Source organism: Rhyacophila brunnea, unplaced genomic scaffold (genome assembly GCF_057557595.1).
Source record: "Rhyacophila brunnea isolate RB1 unplaced genomic scaffold, BYU_Rbru_1.0 scaffold_21, whole genome shotgun sequence".
NCBI classification, from domain to species: domain Eukaryota; kingdom Metazoa; phylum Arthropoda; class Insecta; order Trichoptera; family Rhyacophilidae; genus Rhyacophila; species Rhyacophila brunnea.
In genome coordinates this window covers 14,621,363-14,639,236 of record NW_028232871.1, presented here as the reverse complement: position 1 = coordinate 14,639,236, position 17,874 = coordinate 14,621,363, and the positions used below count along the sequence as shown (strand labels likewise).

General features: G+C 35.3%; 1 protein-coding gene and 1 non-coding gene across 4 annotated transcripts in view; both read left to right on the top strand.

Moving 5' to 3' along the window:
• Window positions 1-17,874, top strand: part of DAAM (disheveled-associated activator of morphogenesis-like protein) — a 551,406-nt gene that overhangs the window by 148,630 nt on the left and 384,902 nt on the right. The gene's annotated exons all lie outside the window — the stretch shown is intronic.
• TRNAF-GAA (transfer RNA phenylalanine (anticodon GAA)) lies at window positions 3,106-3,178 on the top strand. Its single transcript has one exon. It is a non-coding gene; the product is annotated as a tRNA-Phe (tRNA).

Sequence of the window (17,874 nt, the reverse complement as noted above, 5' to 3'; positions counted from 1 at the left end):
AAGTAAGTTATAACAAAAAAATTTGGGGTGATCCGTGACGTCGGTTAGTAATTAAAGTAATACGTACTTTGATTTAAAATTTTAAAGCCGATCGCCAATGGTAACTCAATTTGGAAAGCGCTTCAGATAGTATTAAGAGCCATTAGTTAAAATTTGTCGCAAATTAGTATGACGCTAATAGCATAGTGGTCTATGGTGAATGGGTGCGAAACCCGAGAGATGCAGGCTCGATACCTGCTGGGTGTCTTATTTTATTATATTATGTTCACAGAAAAGTTTTCAAAATTATGTATTATTAGGGGTGGCACATTCTAATTGGGGCGGTATTTCAAATATAATTAAGGACGAAACTTTAACTATGGATATTACTGAAAGACATGGGTTGGACCTTGCTCGGCGTCGTCCTAAATGAGTCCCAACCTGGTTTTTCTCCAAGCCATCAGGATTCGGGGACCTTGCTTGCAAATGAATACCATTTAAATGGCGGATCTACAAGAATCAGGATGCTAGCATGAGCTAGAAGCGAAAATACTGGAAAATATTAAGGATTTTTTGAGGAACTGCGTGTTGTCTATACGGAGCAGACATGGAGAAGAATAATCGATTTCAATTTTCCAGATCCCATAGGGGGAAATGGGACAACTGGGCGCAAGGACAATTGGGTACCGCACTTTCTAATGAAATAAATAGACGTTCTTTACGATTTTATAAATAAAGTAGATGAGGAATTTTAATCAGTTTCTAACTACTACTTAGTAGTTTTAAATCATTTTACTTTTAACACAATGTTTTTTTATTTCGGACTGAGAATTATCATATTATCCCAAACATATTATGTACAATTAAATTGTTATTTTTTATTTACGTGTGTATATTTAAATTCTCACCAAGTATTATATAATGGTAAACGTGATATGAAGAGGTGCATGCTGGTCATAACGCGAAAGGACAAAAAGAGGAATGAGTGGATAAGGAAGCAGACAAGGGTATGCGATGTAATAGAGTTTATTAAAAGCCTTAAATGGAGATGGGCTGGACACATAGCTCGAAGAAGAGACAATCGTTGGACAAATCTAGTCATCCAGTGGTAACCAAGAAGTACAAAACGTCCGCAAGGTAGACCTAGAAGCCGCTGGATCGATGAAATGAAAAAAGTTCTTCGGAAGTATGTGACGACGCAATTCACAGGACCGAGAGAAGTGGAAGCAGCTTGAACAGGCCTTCATCCAGCAGTGATTAGATTCAGGCTGATGATGATGATGATTAAATAATAATATAATAATTTAACTTTAAGTACTTACATATAATTCACGAACGTCTATTTATTTTCGAATTTCATTCGACTGCATGGCGCCGAGTTGTCCCGGCGCCGAATCGTCCTAGATCCCCCATAGGGTTATGGTAGAGATTGGCGGATTGCCAAAATCCGCCATGGAAAAGAAGGAAATTGTAGTAAAATTTAAATCCTTTTGAAATATGACTCGATGTACAGGCTACGAGTGCTGCATCGCTGTTAGATGACGCACCTCTCTAAAATTATTTCCAAAGTTTTCGTTATAAAGCGATGGAAATCATTTTCATTCGTGCGACGCATTTTCTTTTATATTTGACTTTTTCGTGTCAAGGGGTAGTTTTTGAAAATTATGCCATAACGCCCATAGCATGCAAGCCTTAAATTCTACAATACATTATTAGGTAGCGAGGCATACACTAATACTTTTTTAAATACAGGCTAATTGAAGGTCAACCTTGTTGCTCATACTTTAGTATAAATATATAATTAACGAAGTATTAAAAATAGGTAGATTAAAAAAACCACATTTTCTTCTATATAGTACTACGCAGTGGCGAAGGGTAGAGGTAGGCTGTTAAGATCGGCCATAAATAGTGCATATTAAACTTTGTTAGCCATACGTATTTGTTTCTTTAAACATAATAAAAATATTTTTAAAACCCCTACCCTTCATCATGAAAGCTGGTACGCCCACTAGTGGGCGGTGGGGACCAGGTTGACTACCCCTGATATACACACAAGAAAAAATCATTTTGTGGAAAAAAAAATATTTTTTCTAGTGTGTATAAACTTTATCTCATTGCTTTGAAAAAAATTAAAACGAATCAATACCTGTATATTATTATTGTTATTTATTTATTCTGATAATGTCGAGAAGGTCGCAGACTTTTACTAGTATTGAATATTTATAAAACTCCATGAAATAAATGCTCTTTAATGATTTTTTGTAGGTTAGATATTATAAGTTAGATATTGGTGCATAAAAGTTTGATACGGTCGACAGTTTCATATACCTTGGATCTCTTGTAACTCGACATAATGATATTACAGAAGAAATCAACAAGAGAATCATGTCTGCGAATAAATGCTACTTTGGCCTGTTAAGACATTTTAAGTCCCGCATACTATCTCGCTGAACTAAAAGCACTCTTTACAAGACACTTGTAAAGCCAGTGCTCACCTACGCATCGGAAACCTGGACATTAACTCTGCGAAATGAACGAGCCCTGAACATTTTTGAAAGCAAAATTCTCCGCCGTATATATGCACCGATCAGGGACGGCACCAATTGGAGGAGAAGATAAATAATGCTGAGCTTTACGGGCTGTACGAAGATTGCAGCGCAGTTCAATCAATTAAGATGGCTAGGTCATGTGCACCGTATGAATGACAATGAACCGGCATAGAGAGTGATGTCAAGCATTTCGGGCGTAGAAGAAGAGGCAGGCCAAAGATTCGCTGGTTGGATGGAGCTGCCAGTGACTGCCGTATTCTGGGGGTACCGAATTGGAAAGCGGCCACACTGGATAGGGACAGGTGGAAGGAGCTGTTTGAGGAGGCCAAGACCCACACCGGGTTTTCGCGCTCTTGATGATGATGAATGACTTTTTGTTGCATAATACGTGTGTAGATGTTGTACAATATAATATGTTTTTAAATTATTGTTTTTTTTATTCATGTTCAGGTAATTGATAAGCGAACGAGAAAACACATAAATCTAGTTTATCGTCAGGAACGAGATTATTTTAATGAGAAATTGCAAATCAAATGTTGTGTGTAAATAATGAAATTAAATTACACCTGTTACATCAGCCGAAATAGCTCAGTTGGGAGAGCGTTAGACTGAAGATCTAAAGGTCCCTGGTTCGATCCCTGGTTTCGGCAGCCATCTTTTTTACCTTCCCTTTTAAATTTGTGACATTCGAAATAACGTGATCATCTGAATATTTCGTATGCCCTCATACACTGATGGCTGTATGTAGGTAAGTATCTTGTTATCTTTTGTTATCGCGAGGGATGGTTTCTAACCCTGTTGTCCTAATGAAATTGAGCAATGCACAAACTGTCAGTTACCTACGTGGTCGCGAAGCCATGATTTATTCTGGATCGGAACTGTTTCCTCGTGTCAAGCCTTATCAAGCACCATAGCGAGGTGTGCAAGATTAGTAAATGCGCTCCCTAAAAACAAAAACAATTTCAATGATGTACTTGTATTTTGTTTTCAAAATTTTTATTTTTCTATATTAAATTGTACTTAAGTATGTTTTGATTTTATTTAATTTTTGTTATTATTATTGTTATTAGATATATATTTTTCTATATTCTCTTCTCTCTTGTGAGCGGTGACGTCCCGTGGAGGTAGGCAGATTGAGCGTCGCTTGGGGCGGCAGTTACTCGAAGGGCGGCAAATCGATGAGAATCGTTTGGTATATAATATAGAAATAGCAACCTAAACTTATTAATAACGAAAATATCTGTCCATTAAAAAAAAATCAGCTCACTGGTTGGAAATAAAGTGTATTAATTGACATAAAAGGTTTAACGGGTCTGTAATTTTTTGTCGAGTTCGCGATGTCTAGTTTACTTCCGTTGCCCTTCGACGTCCTTGGTGACCGACATATATTCATATGAAACGACACATGCACGAATGATAAAAAATACTATATACAAAAATGGGGCGGCATTTTGGCGCTGTCCAGGGGCGGCATTTTGTCTAGGGACGTCACTGATTGTGAGGGTAATATTTGACTTATAATGTTAATCTCATGTTGTGTACGTCTTGAATTTAGATTTGTTATGTCCACAATTCTTAAATAAATAAGTAAATCTCTCTTATTATATCATTTAACTCAGTTCAGTCATTCCATGCAGTACCTATAATATTTTTGGTTCGGAGCATTAGTTTAATAATATTAAAGCTTTAAAAGGGGAGGCAATCAAATGCAGTCGCTTTTTACTGCATGACGCGCCACGTCCCTATTACGTTTTTATTGCCTGATCTAGCATTTTAAATAGGCATCTATCTTGCAAAATTCGCATCTGCCGTATGCCGTTAAATCTAGCGTTTATCGGCACCGTAAATAGCATAAAACTTTTCCTAATGTTACCCCGTTTTCTCGTGCTTAGATTTACCACTGACAGTACGCATTATCGCGGCCATTAGGATTTTGACGACCTGTCAAATAGTACCATACAATGATAACATGGCGTTTCGCTTACGAGATTGGCGCCACTTTTACGCGTAAACAGTTATTATCGCGATAGTTTAAAATACACAATACAATACATGCACGTGTACAGGCACTATAAAGCTAAAATATTATACTTACCAGATTTGCTTGAAAATCAACATGTTGGTACCAAGTGGCAGTGCCACCCGTCAATATTTTGTCGATCCGTTGAATGTTTTTAATGTGCAGACAGAGATAAAATGTGTGTGTTATGCTGTGTTGAGCTGCGTAACATACAGATAAATTAAGACACATTATTATAACTTATAATTAATAAATTACATGTTACCTACATACGAAATGATGACAAATTTTATTACTTATATTCAGTAATATTTTTATGACAGTAAGTTGTAAAACACTAAATTTCTCGATTTTTTTTCTCGTAAGTTTCTACACCTTAATCTATTATCTAGATAGAAATCTAGGATATCATTTTTTTTATAAATAATAGTTTATATTATTAATACTATCGACCGAAATTACTTGATGGAATTTGAATTTAAATTCTAATGGATTTAAGTTTTGTGCTATTCCATTTAGGTCGTTTTTTGCGACCCGGGTTTCGCCTTTCGGCATCTTCAGGCGCCGTGTACACCCACCAAAGGCAAACACACACTGACAACGAACATTCTTTAACTCTAGTTTATATAATAAATCAATACAATAAAATAGGTAAAAACTCCTTACCTACCTATCAAGTCAAAGGTCACAAAAATACAACAAACAAATTATGAATAGTTGACGGGTCAGTAAAAAACATAATAAAATATTTCATTAGATCTATCATATGATTTTACACTTTTATTGTTATTATTAGGGCCCGGATTTATATGCTAGTGCATGTTTTGTTAGGGTGTATGCACAGCTATGAGAGTTGCACAGAAATCCGTTTTGAAAGACCCAGAATCGAAAAATAAAATTTTATTGTGCATATAAATGCATATTTGAGACGTTAGAGCATATTTGTGACATTAGTGCATATTTCATAAATAAATGCGTATTTTAGGACTTTTGCATTTATAATTTTAGTTTTTTTTAATTATTTTATCGAAATATTACTAAATTAGGTATGTATATAGTTTAGATGCACTTGCATTTTTAATGGCATTTCCGAAGTGTGGACTTATCAGAAAAAGTGTAGTCAACTGGGGCAACTTTATTTAAATTTTGGGCAATCACCTCTGTGGACATTTTTTCGAAATTTTAATGCCAGAGCACAATATTGAAAAAAATATTGTAACTTTATTTCGGAAAAAACAGTTAGTAAATAGTATTTAGGAATAGTCACGTGTGTCGTTTTAGTTTTTTAAAGTTGTGTAGGTATAGTTTACATTGCATTTATTATTTCATTATTTGTACCTACTTGTAAAAAACTATTTTGAAAATTGTAATTGATTAATATTACTTTATTTTGAATATTTGTGTTTTTTTGTTATTGCATTATATTGATTAAGATTATTAATTTGATATACGATTTTTTATCAGTAATATTGGGTAAAGTGGGTATTTACAATTTTTTTCCATAAAAATGTAATTTTGTAACTGCATATTTCTTTGGTTTTAGTGCATATTTTAATGATTTTAAGTGCATGTGTGCATGCATATAATCATGTTTTTTGTTGCATATAAATCAGCTCCCTAGTTATTATATTATTAATTGCCCATGTAATTCTTGATTTAAGCTATTAATAGTAATAAACCAGCATTATTTATTAATAGTTAATATCTATAATTTAGAGAAAACTTATTAAACTGCATTAAAATTATGCATTTCATTCCTCGATTGTGTCAATCCATAACAGGCCGCGTGCAATCCGTTCAGCTTTCAATCTCCCAAAATAGCAGTCGGCTGGACATAACGTCATTGTGATGCGATGAAAGTTTCCGCAGTCGTAATGGACGGACTGCATGCGGCGATGTTTTCTTTTCCGCCTCGCGCGACGTCACATCTGCAGTCATCGTCTCGCTGATGCCGGAAGAAGATTACGTTTCTGGTCAGATGTTATCACGGGAGTCGGCCGAGGCCACATTACAAATAATAAATATAATTCAACACTACATTTTGATGCAGGGTTTTGAATTTGTGAGTGTCCTACGAAAATAAAATACGCATTATGCACGTGCAATATTGTGTGTAATACACCAATATTAAATGTGCGTCAATAAATAAACCGAGAGCAGTTGTTGTCAGTATTCGACGTATGACGTATTCTTGACACGTGTTTACATTTATGCCGTATTCTTCCTTACTCGAGATCGGTTGCCTGCTTCTCCTTACCCGTTATGTATTTCAGTTCCCATTATTAATTCCGAGTTCCCTGGCAGAGGTATTTAGAAGGGATATAGACATTGTAGATGCTGTTGCTAATTGAATTGGTGTTTATAATGGTTAATCGCCTTTACATCAATTATGTAGTATTTAAACAAACTTCATGGTACATATGCAATTGTATTATTGTGACAATATCTTGGTTCAAAAGCTTGGTTCGATATAAATGAAAAAAAATCAAGTTGTACCTACACATTTTTTTTAATTAAATTTAAAATTTAAACTGAATTATTAAAAAATCTTTTTTGGAAAACTTAATAAACAATCATAACCACAAAAAATACATATAACGTATTTAAAAAAAAATATTTGTTCATCTTTAACTTTCAAACATGTTTATTTTGATTTTTAATATCTTTAATGTTTTAAAAATTATCAATAGATTGTATTAAATTGCAAGCTACGTATTTTTTTCCCGCTAGGTGCCTCTGGTAGGCGGAGAAATTACCTTAATTCCAGCGCTCGAAATGGAAAATTGTACGAACCGGAGCGTCTAATAATTTTCCGAAAATATTAACAGTTTTCTAATTTTGTCTATATTTTATAAAAATTAAGTTAGGTTTTTTGTTAAATGGCCTATCTAGATCAGATGGTCAAATTAATTTTTCTATTAGACGGAGCGATAATTTTGGGGATTTATGAACCGGAACGGCGCTCCGATCGATTTTGAGCCCTGCTAAATTCTCGTGTTAAATATCATGTTAGAATGGATAAAGGTTGTTCTTTACATAGTAATAAAGCTTCTGCCTATCTGAAAATATATTATATACGGCTTATATGTGTCAATGTAGTTTTGTTTTTAGTTAAAACTTTCTAAATATAAGAAAATCATTTTCGATATTTTTATTATCTATTAAACTACCTATATTTATTTACTAGGAAGTTGATAGTATGGATAAATACTTTTATTACATACCTTTTTCTTAATACAACTTGACAATATCTTGAATTATGTATGGTATCCATTCAAGCTTTTTAGCCTTCTTAAGATCCGGTGGCCTTATGCTGCGTCTTTGAGTTAATATAAGAAATCTCTAACGTATGTAATGAGCGAGTTTAGTATTATCTTAAATTTAAATGTATATCAAAAGATAGTTTATTATAAATTTACTCGTTTACGTTAATTGAACATTCTTGTAGTTATTTGTAGAGATGCAGTATTCCGAATCCGTTTTGAAATGTCAGTAGGTTGCTATTACAAGATGGCGTCGCTGGTGTAGGCCCGACCGTAGACGATCTTATCTCTCAAAATAATGTAAGATGGGATTTGAACCTGAAGGTATCGGAGCGTGCGTATCACGATTTCCATCTTTCGATAGCCGATCTGTGTATATAATGTCCGTAGGTTTGTTTGCGGACATTGAGATCGAGGAATTCGCTTTGTTTGATTCGTTTCCCTGTGTTATATGTTGGCTGCATGGCGCATAGCGGACGATCTAAGTGTATGCAGGAAGCGATGACCCATTCTGCACTATTTTTTTTTAATTTTCCCAAAATGTGAATATTTTTTTATTATTTCATGCTGTTTGTGATAACTGGAGTCATTCTACAGTAGTGGTTCTCACGTGAAATTTAACTGTGGCCGCACAATTGACATTGACAGTTCTGTGGAAACGTCTGGTGGCCGCACCAAATTTTACTTTGGTTGTGATTGAAAAAATTAAAGCTAAATTTTATTTACTAAAAAATGCACCAATTTATTTATAGACAGGTCCATTTAATAAAAGACATTTGAACATTTTAGTACATATCTATTTATTTAATGGCTGCTTCTAAGTTTACATCTGTCAACTGGCTTCGATATTTGTTTTTTATGAAGTACATTACACTGAATGATGTTTCATAGTATACAGTAGTAGGAAAAATCGACAATTTATTAAGAATGCAATTATTGTTGCATATTCTTTGAATTGATTTGATTCTTGGTAAACGTATAACTTCGACCTAAATTTTTTAACCGTGGTATTATTAAAATGGTTTTTAAGTACTTGGTCATGACTCATTTTCAATAACGCATATTTAACGTTAGCCCAGTTAATTAAATGAAATACTGAAAATGATGTTGTTGGCCGCAGCAAAATCTTCTGGTGACCGCACACGAGAACCACAGTTCTACAGTAGCACAGTGGGCGATTCTCATGTGTATGTTTCCTACAATTGCTGGCCACAGACGTACAGTTTTCGTAACAGGTTGAACATGCCAGTTAATACGTAATGGCGGCCATACAGTTATCTTTGGTAGATAATCTGCTGCGCCCATAGACGGACACTTTTCGACCTGCCAGATGTGTGCCAGGTTCAAACTGCCAGCGACCCCCTACTCCCGAGTTTTTGTAAAACTGTTGGAATTTCAACTAGCCGAAAGTTCTCGGGTGACGTTAGATGTTGGTAACGTAAAGTAGAATATACCGCGCGATACAACTGCGGCTGGTGTTGCTTGTTATAAAATACAAATTCATTTATTATTAAAAATGTAATAATATTATATACGCAGAGATAGCAAATATTATATTTTATTTATTTTTACGAGAGTATAACAAAGTAATAGTTATTTATGTAAACATATTATTTTATACAATATAATATAAATGTTGAAATTTTAGAGAGCATTATAAATATTAAGTTATTGTGAAAATATAGACTAATAACTCAATACTCAAATTTTATTTATTGTGTGTAGTGAATATTAAAATTATTAATTTAAGACGTTCACAACATAAATTAATATACCTCATTGTGAATGACAATGTCGCTAAATCTAAATTAAGTATATATTTTAATAATATCATAGTAATTAATTATTATACTGATGATTGATGTAAATATAATTTTATGGCATGTTTAAATTTATTGTATATAAAATCAATACCTTTATAAATATTACCGTTTTCTTACTTAATTAATACTGTGCATTAAAGGGAATAATTTATTCAAAAGAAAAGATTATGTTTTATATTTACACGAATGTGTATAATATTGTTTGGGTGAATCGATAAAATACACAATCCACTAGCGAAATCATGATTTATTTTACCAACGTCATAGTATTTTATGTCAATTTGTTTCTAATAAATACAATTATAACTATAATAAATTCAAAGTAAAATTATTCGTGTATCAATATCGTTCAAGTATACTCTACCTAAAACTAATTGAAACAATACCCCTGTGTAATATCTCCGCGAACCTAACCTCCATAGTTTTTGACACTTGCTCTGCCACAGACAATAACTGTACGTATATGGGCACGTCTGTTGACAGTTCGACATATTTAAATGGGGTAGTTAAACTGATCTGTGGTGTGGCCACTAACGTACAGTTATTGTCTGTGCCATGTTCAACCTGCTACGAAAACTGTACGTCTGTGGCCACCTAATGCCTGTTTCAATGATGGTAAATAATTCCAATACAACTGCGAATCTCTTTAACCGTACCCACGGTGGAACTTTAGAATGGTTCCATTCTCTGTTCATTTTATCATATTTGAGTTATCTATGTTAACTGGAGATTCGGGATATAAACCCATCTCTAGAACGACGATAAGATAAGTAATTTTCAAAAACCCAAACTTCTAAATTTTGAAATTTTCAAGTTATACCAAAAAGAGGGGAATGGGACAACTGGACGCCAAAACAATTGGACGCCGCACTGTCGTAGACACGTATACAGAACGTAGACGAGGAATTTAATTCAGTTTATATCTACTACTTAGTAGTTTTAATTCATTTTACTCTAAACATAATGTTTTTTTATTACGCATTGAGAATTACCACACCTAAGGCTTTATATAAAATAAAAAAACTCTTTTTTCGTTGGAACTTAAACATATGCACGATTAAATCATTATTTACGTGTGCATATTTCAATTCTCAACAACTATTAAATCATATTATAATAAATTAAATATAAGTAATAATATTAAATATATTTTTTAAAAAACCTATAAGTACCTAACGTCTATTTAATTTCGAATTGCGTGGCGTCCAGTTGTCCCAACGCCAAATCGTCCTAGACCCAAAAATTGGGGTAATATTTTTTTTCTTCGCACAACAGTGGCGTAGTCTTATTTATATTATCATTATTTATTTCATTAGAATGATTTACTTCTACGAATTTGAAATATCTTTGGCTGTAAACAGGCGTCAACATAAATAACTAAAGTATAGTAGAGTTAATTAACGATTTAAGAAGTATTTTCATCTTTATTATTTTTGTTCAAATGTTAAACACATTTCCATACCGTCAACGGGTTAAAGCCTAATAGCAAACCTTTCTAGTATAATTTAACTCACGTGATTTTATTACAATACTCCGATTTTGATCAGCTAAATGCCCATAATAATAAAATTTTGATTAAAACCCGGAGAAAACGTGCCTTCGCGTATTTTAATATTTTGCTTTTATTACAGCGATAAGAAATTATTATGTTTTCGTGAAAATCTCACTTCTTTGTTAAACGACCCTTTACAAAGTTATGTACTTGATAATTTTCAGTTGAAATTTTCATCAATTTCTAATTAGTTTTCATAAGTTTCGTTCTTCTTTATTGACCACCACAGATGTTGATGAAAGTCTCCCTGTGTAGACGTAGCCTAAATATAGAGAAGTGTATCTGAAAAAAATAGATAATTAAATTTGTAATGTTTTTTAACATCTTATGTTGGTCACCGATTTTTTATACATAATTGTCAATTTATTTTTGAAATAAGCACTTAGGCATATTTTAATTAAACTACATTTTATTCAAAGAAAATTGGTAATAGGTACACAATATTAAGAGTAGTAGCTTAACATATTAACATAATATGTATTGATTACATTTGTATGGCGATTGAGAGTTTTTTTAGATAAGCTAATAGCGCCTGTACACGTGCATGGATTTACTGGCACCAATAGTGTGTAAATTAAACTATCGCGATCATGGCCCCCACATCCTGGGGCGGGCCCTCAGGCTAGGATATTTGGCGCCCCCCCCTACCTATCGCTAACGGTAAAGGCAGTGTGACGCACTGTAGTAGAGTTTTTTAAATGGTGTACGCGGTAAAATTAAGGTGTATTTTAGAGATTTTTTGTATTTTTAATATGTAAATCCATTTGAATTATGGAGTTGTCGAGTATCGCCACACAGTTAAAAATTGCATCGTGCAACCAAATATTTTAAATTATTAATAACATTGATGTAAAGGCGACTTTTTTTTACTATTAGAGAAAATTTGTGATCTGTGTTTATCTCAGCTATCTGGTCGACTCGTGACGCCGGGCCCTTCCTGAGCCCGGGCCCCCAGGCTAGAGCCCTGTCAGCTCCCCTTATGGGGGCCATGAACGCGATAATAACCGTCTCGTCAATCTCATTCTTCAAGCGCAAGCGAGACGCGATGTTGCTATTGTATCGTGCTATTAATTGATAGGTTGTGAAAATTTGTAAACGTCAAAATGCCGGTGTATTTCGTATTTTTTCCTGTAGGATCGCCACTATCAATGTACATCAGCGCTCGAAATGGAAAAGTTTACGAACCGGAGCGCTCGACAAATTTTCTGAAGATATTTACATTGTCATTAAATTGTATGTGTATTTTATAAAAATAAGTGTGTCAGATTTTCTATTCTATGGCCTATCTAGCTAAGACGGTCAACATATTTTTTCCACGAGACGGAGCGATAATTTTACAAATTTCACGAGCCGGAACGGCGCTCCGGTGCGTTCCGTTCCATTTCGAGCCCTGATGTACATTGTACTGTGCAGGCGCAGTTTCAACTATCACGCGAGAATTCAGAAGCTGCTGAGCTTGCACGATATGTGTTTACAGTCCTATAAACGTATCTAAAGAACGGTCAAAAATGGAACTACGAACTACCATATAGACGCCATTTTTAAAACGTCGTTCGAATTTCAGATTCTGTCCAGTTGCGAGTCTTGATTGGGTAGTTTTCGACAGTGGCTCCCCCATCCATTCTTTAGATAAGTTTGTAGGTCTGGACAACTGCATTTTCTTGTTATGGCCGCGATAATACGTAATGTCAGCAGTAAAACGTGCAAACGGGATAATATTATAACTTCTATAAAATTCATTAAAAACAATACTTAATAAAATGTCCAAAATTATAAAATATGTACATTATGTTTAATGTGAAGGATGATTTTGTTTAGTTTAAAAAAACAACTTTAAGCTATGAGGAAAGGAGCTCACTGTTGTATTATTAAATTTGATTCTATATATTATCTTTTATTCTTGTTTTTATTTTTTATAAAGTTAATAATATTAACAATGCACTACACTGCGATACAATAAGTATAGTCGAAATGATTTTTGTCTTGTTTCGTCTTACCGGTTTTGTTTTTATGGAAATAATCGAGGAATTATTTCAATATGACATAGCATAGGAAGTGAATTAGATAAATCTACCTACGTATTAACTGAAATATAAGGTACTGTTCGGTTATCAGGAATACAGCGGAAAACACATTTTGAAAATAGCCGATAAACTGGATTATTTGTTAGGTTAATGTCACCACCTACCTGTAGGTAGGTGCCTTCGCACAATAAATTGATTAGTAATAAGCCGACATGTAAACCTGATCTCTAACTATACGGCTTAGTAAAACGCCTAAAAACGCTTCCTTGTCGAATCACATATAAATTGTTTATCTGTTCACAGGTTTTTACGCTACCCGTTCGGTATGTAAACGTATCGAACGGGGCATCGATTGCTACGAGCAGGGTAATGCAGTGTGAAAGAATGATGGATGTAAAATTGCCTTGTTCTGTACAATAAAAAAACCTGTGACGATGTTATTATAAAATGTTAGATATAAATGTATTATGTAACTGTATATTAGTATAAAAGGGGAAGAATGATTGTTAAATATAAAGAGACGAATGCAGTAGCGAGAGATTATTATAAGAGTGTAACATATTTAATATATTTTGTAATAGTATGAAAGAAGAAGAATAACTGTTAACATAAAGAAGAAGAACGCGGTAGCGAGTGATTAGTATTAAAAGTGTATATAATTAATTAATATGTCATGTGGAACACACTAATCGAATAGTATTTCGATCCGTAAACTCATTAATAGCAAACTAATAATTATAGAATCAATTATCCGCGAGTGGCAACACTTAAAATTATAACGCAGCAACACCTACCAACGCGTTGGTATGGGTGTGCCTCTGTGCGTGTATACGAAAATGTTACCGGCTAAAAAGTATCCGGCGCACAGATTAACTCAGAAAATAACGCCTTAAAGTCTCTAGAATTCAACTTTTCGGAAATATTATTTCATTATTGTGTTCCTAATTAGGGTATTTATCGTCTGTAATATAAAGCATGAGGAAATTCACATATTTAAGAAAGAGTAAATTCTTGATAGCAACAGACGGGAGCTTCGCCGATTTCTAATAAAATAAATTAAAATCACGACCTTTATGCAGCTGTGCGGTGTAAAGACAGCGGCTAAAAATAAGGCAATGCGGGGGAAATATCGCCGATCGATATACTCTTCGACATTGAATTGCGAATTACCTCTATGAAGAAGTAGTATTTTGCTATTTTTCGGAAATAGTAAAATATTATTTCGTATTACTATATAAGACGTAGTTTTAAGATTAAACTGTTATTATTATAAATGTAATATTGTAAAAGGTAAAGGCAACAGACAGGTTTTACGTCGTAAAATCACAAATGTTTATGTGAAGGTCGATGGATAATGATTACAGGGCCTATTATTATGTCAATAGGTACCTAGTAAGTAATTGTAAATGCATGTAATTTAAACGCTAATCAAATCGTGCGTTTACTCCTGGCATAAGACTAAAACCGCGAGTTTATGCCGGAGATAGCTATTTAAATGCTCTAAATAAATTCATATAAAATCCATAGAATTAGATAGACGATATTTTATAACGTCAATATATCCATCCACGTGCACAGAATATATTATCTCTTGATACCTGGTCCTTCTGACAATCCAGTAAATTCTTATTAAATAAACAAGAGATATTACGCAGTACGAAATTAACGGACATAGTAGAATCTTTGGTCACCCCTTCTCAAACTCTTTGGACCAATTAGAATAAGGGAGGCTGCTATAAAAGAGGGCGCATCCGAGAGATTTTTATCAGTCTACCGGATCCTCCCTCGGGAACAAGTCTCATCTCTACTAGCAGCCTCTCTTCAAACACTCTGGACCAGTTTCACCAGTTTTCGCCGCGCATCTCTTCGCTTCTTGAACGCCGAAGTACTCCCCGGGGAGAGTTTCACATCCCGTTTACCTACGGGTGGGAAACATCTCTCGCGTTCGCAGTCATCGGTCGTCACGTATTCCTGTCTGCCGCCTTCACCTACATTTGGCCTGTAAAATTATTTACTAGACGCTACATACAAGAAAATAAAACCAAGTCATTACCGACTTTTTCAAAAGGAAACATCGTTATTATTAATAACCCCTCCACCGACTGAGCTAGGAAAATACATCAACGAAGTGCGCAGTGGCGTATCGTTGAGGGGGTGTTGTTAATTTGGCGCCAAACGTTTACGGGCTCAGAAAAAGCTTCTTTTTCTCGAATCCACGACCGGACGACAGACACGAGGAATATATATATATATATTTCATATATATATTATATATATGAGAACTAGATCGCAGACAAAGGACCCACACACATCTAGCGAAGAGATGGCGGACCCTCCACTGATGGAGCCGATCCAGAGGAATGAGGAGATGGAAGAAGGTATACAAATACCTGAGCGCAGTATACCAGCGTTCGTGAGGAGCCCGGGCACGGAGTCATCTTTACCAAGCATTACTCAGGAGACTAGGACCGGGGAATTTCCAAAATACAAGGAATGGATGCATAAACCTGAACTAGAGGTGACGTTCAGCGGAGCACCTCAGCACAGAGTAGCCGAATTTCTTGAGGAGTGCGAGAAATATTACGCAGCCGCCAGGAGCCCGTCACTAAACTGGACGCGACTCGCTATACGCCAGCTCCGAGGTGAAGCCAAGACCTGGAGCATGAAAGTAGATCCCGAAGACGACTGGGAGTCCTTCAAAAGCCGGATGACCCGGTTCTTTGAATCTTCCACAAGACGACGAGTACAGGAAAGCGAGCTTAAAACTCGCCGACAGAAACCTGACGAGGACGTATTTCCGTTCTTGCTGAACAAGAAAGCGCTCGCCAAAGTTTTGATGCCGACTACGGGTGGAGAAGAATTGGCGGAGATTTTCTTCGACCTTCTTAACCCTCACGACCAGCTTCGAGTGGGCCAGAGTGGCTGGAAATCACTAGACGGACTGCTGGAGGTGGCCAAACGCGTTCGACCGATGGCACCAGACTACCTGCCTCCAGTACCGCTGTCACATATTCAGAGGCCAGCAACTAAAAGAGACTGCGCGTGCCACTGTACGTGCCAGCCGCCACCACGCGAAATAAACTATTCCACGAGGGAAACGCGCCCAGAAAACGTAGACCGGCATAGACCGCAGATGGAAGAAAACCTCACAGATAGAACACCGGCCGGAGCCTATGTTGGCCGAGGTGGATATTTCGTAAATCGAGGTAACTTCCGTGGTAGAGGCCGTGGCGACTACCGAGGGAACTGGCGCGGGGATTACAACCGACCGGAATATCAAGAAAGGACGACACCGGCTGAGAACGTCCAGAGGGAGCAATGAAGAGGACTTGCAGGAGCTAGACGTCACCCACGGCTCGACGGTGATGACTGGGGATCTGCAAGTGCCAGACATCATGGTGCTAAAAGTGGGAACATTCTTCCAATGTCCTTGAATACTAGTGTTAAGTGCGGAAGGCAGGACGTTCTTCTAACGGCTGACAACAGTGAATATGTGAAACCTCCTCAAGGTAATAAGAAAGATTATGTTAGTAAACAGTTTTACGTTCCATATAAATGTATAACTTCGCCTAACGACGCCGAAACAAATGGTGCTACCCAGATAAAAATACCTACTACGGGTATTACGTCAAAACGACGAAAAGTATTTGGCTCGGCGTTGTTAGGTGAAATAATTAGTAACGAACGTGGAAGACGTAAAACTATGGTAAAATCCGAGGAAAGAAAGGTGAAGAATGATTGGAAACAAGTTTTATCTACAAACAGAGAACATCTCTACGGCGCAGCTCATCCAGAGATCTCACAAAACCAAACCGTAAGTAAATATTTAGCTGACTCTGGCAAAATTATTAATTACCCGGCTCTTAAAGCACCCGTCAATTATCTCAAAGGCCAAAGTAATAAATTAACGTCAAATATTAACGTCAGGCCAGACGCAAAATTTTGCTGTTTAAATTCTTGTTATAAAGGCATCGATCCTATTAATAATAAAAACCAACCTTTTTTTAAAAATATTAACGTACTATATCAATATAACATTAATCAAGACTCTATTATGTTAAAGAACAAAGTAAATAGGGTATCTGAATTAAATAATAACATGTATATCGAAGCTGATATAAATAATACGGCAAGTGCGAAAACTCGGTTAGAAATATTGAGAAACAGTGGAATACCGGCAAACGCCGCGCGAGTTTCTAAAAATAGCTCGACAAAAACACGTGCTAACACGACCCAACCGGCCAGCCGTACAAATAATATCCAACCGTATAAACAAAAAGAAATTAACGTTTATTCATCCGATTTAACTAGAAATAATCAACCAAGCGTGATAAATAAATTAATTATCACCAACGATAACGCGAATGATAATAACTTAAGAAGAAAGAAAAATATAAAACCGAAATTACCATGTAAAAATAAAACTAAATTGTTGCCCGCACAAGATGGGGTTGATTTTAAAAAGGATTACAACAATGATAGTGATAAAATATATCTACCCAGTAAAAGTGTGAAAAATAATTGTGAAAGTTTGATATTAAATAAAAATAGGTATAATAATAGTGTTAAATATAAAAATATTATAGATAAAGTGAATAGTGTGGAACTTAATGGTAACTTGAAGTATGTAGTGTCGGATAACGTGATTTCTGCAGGAGCCTATT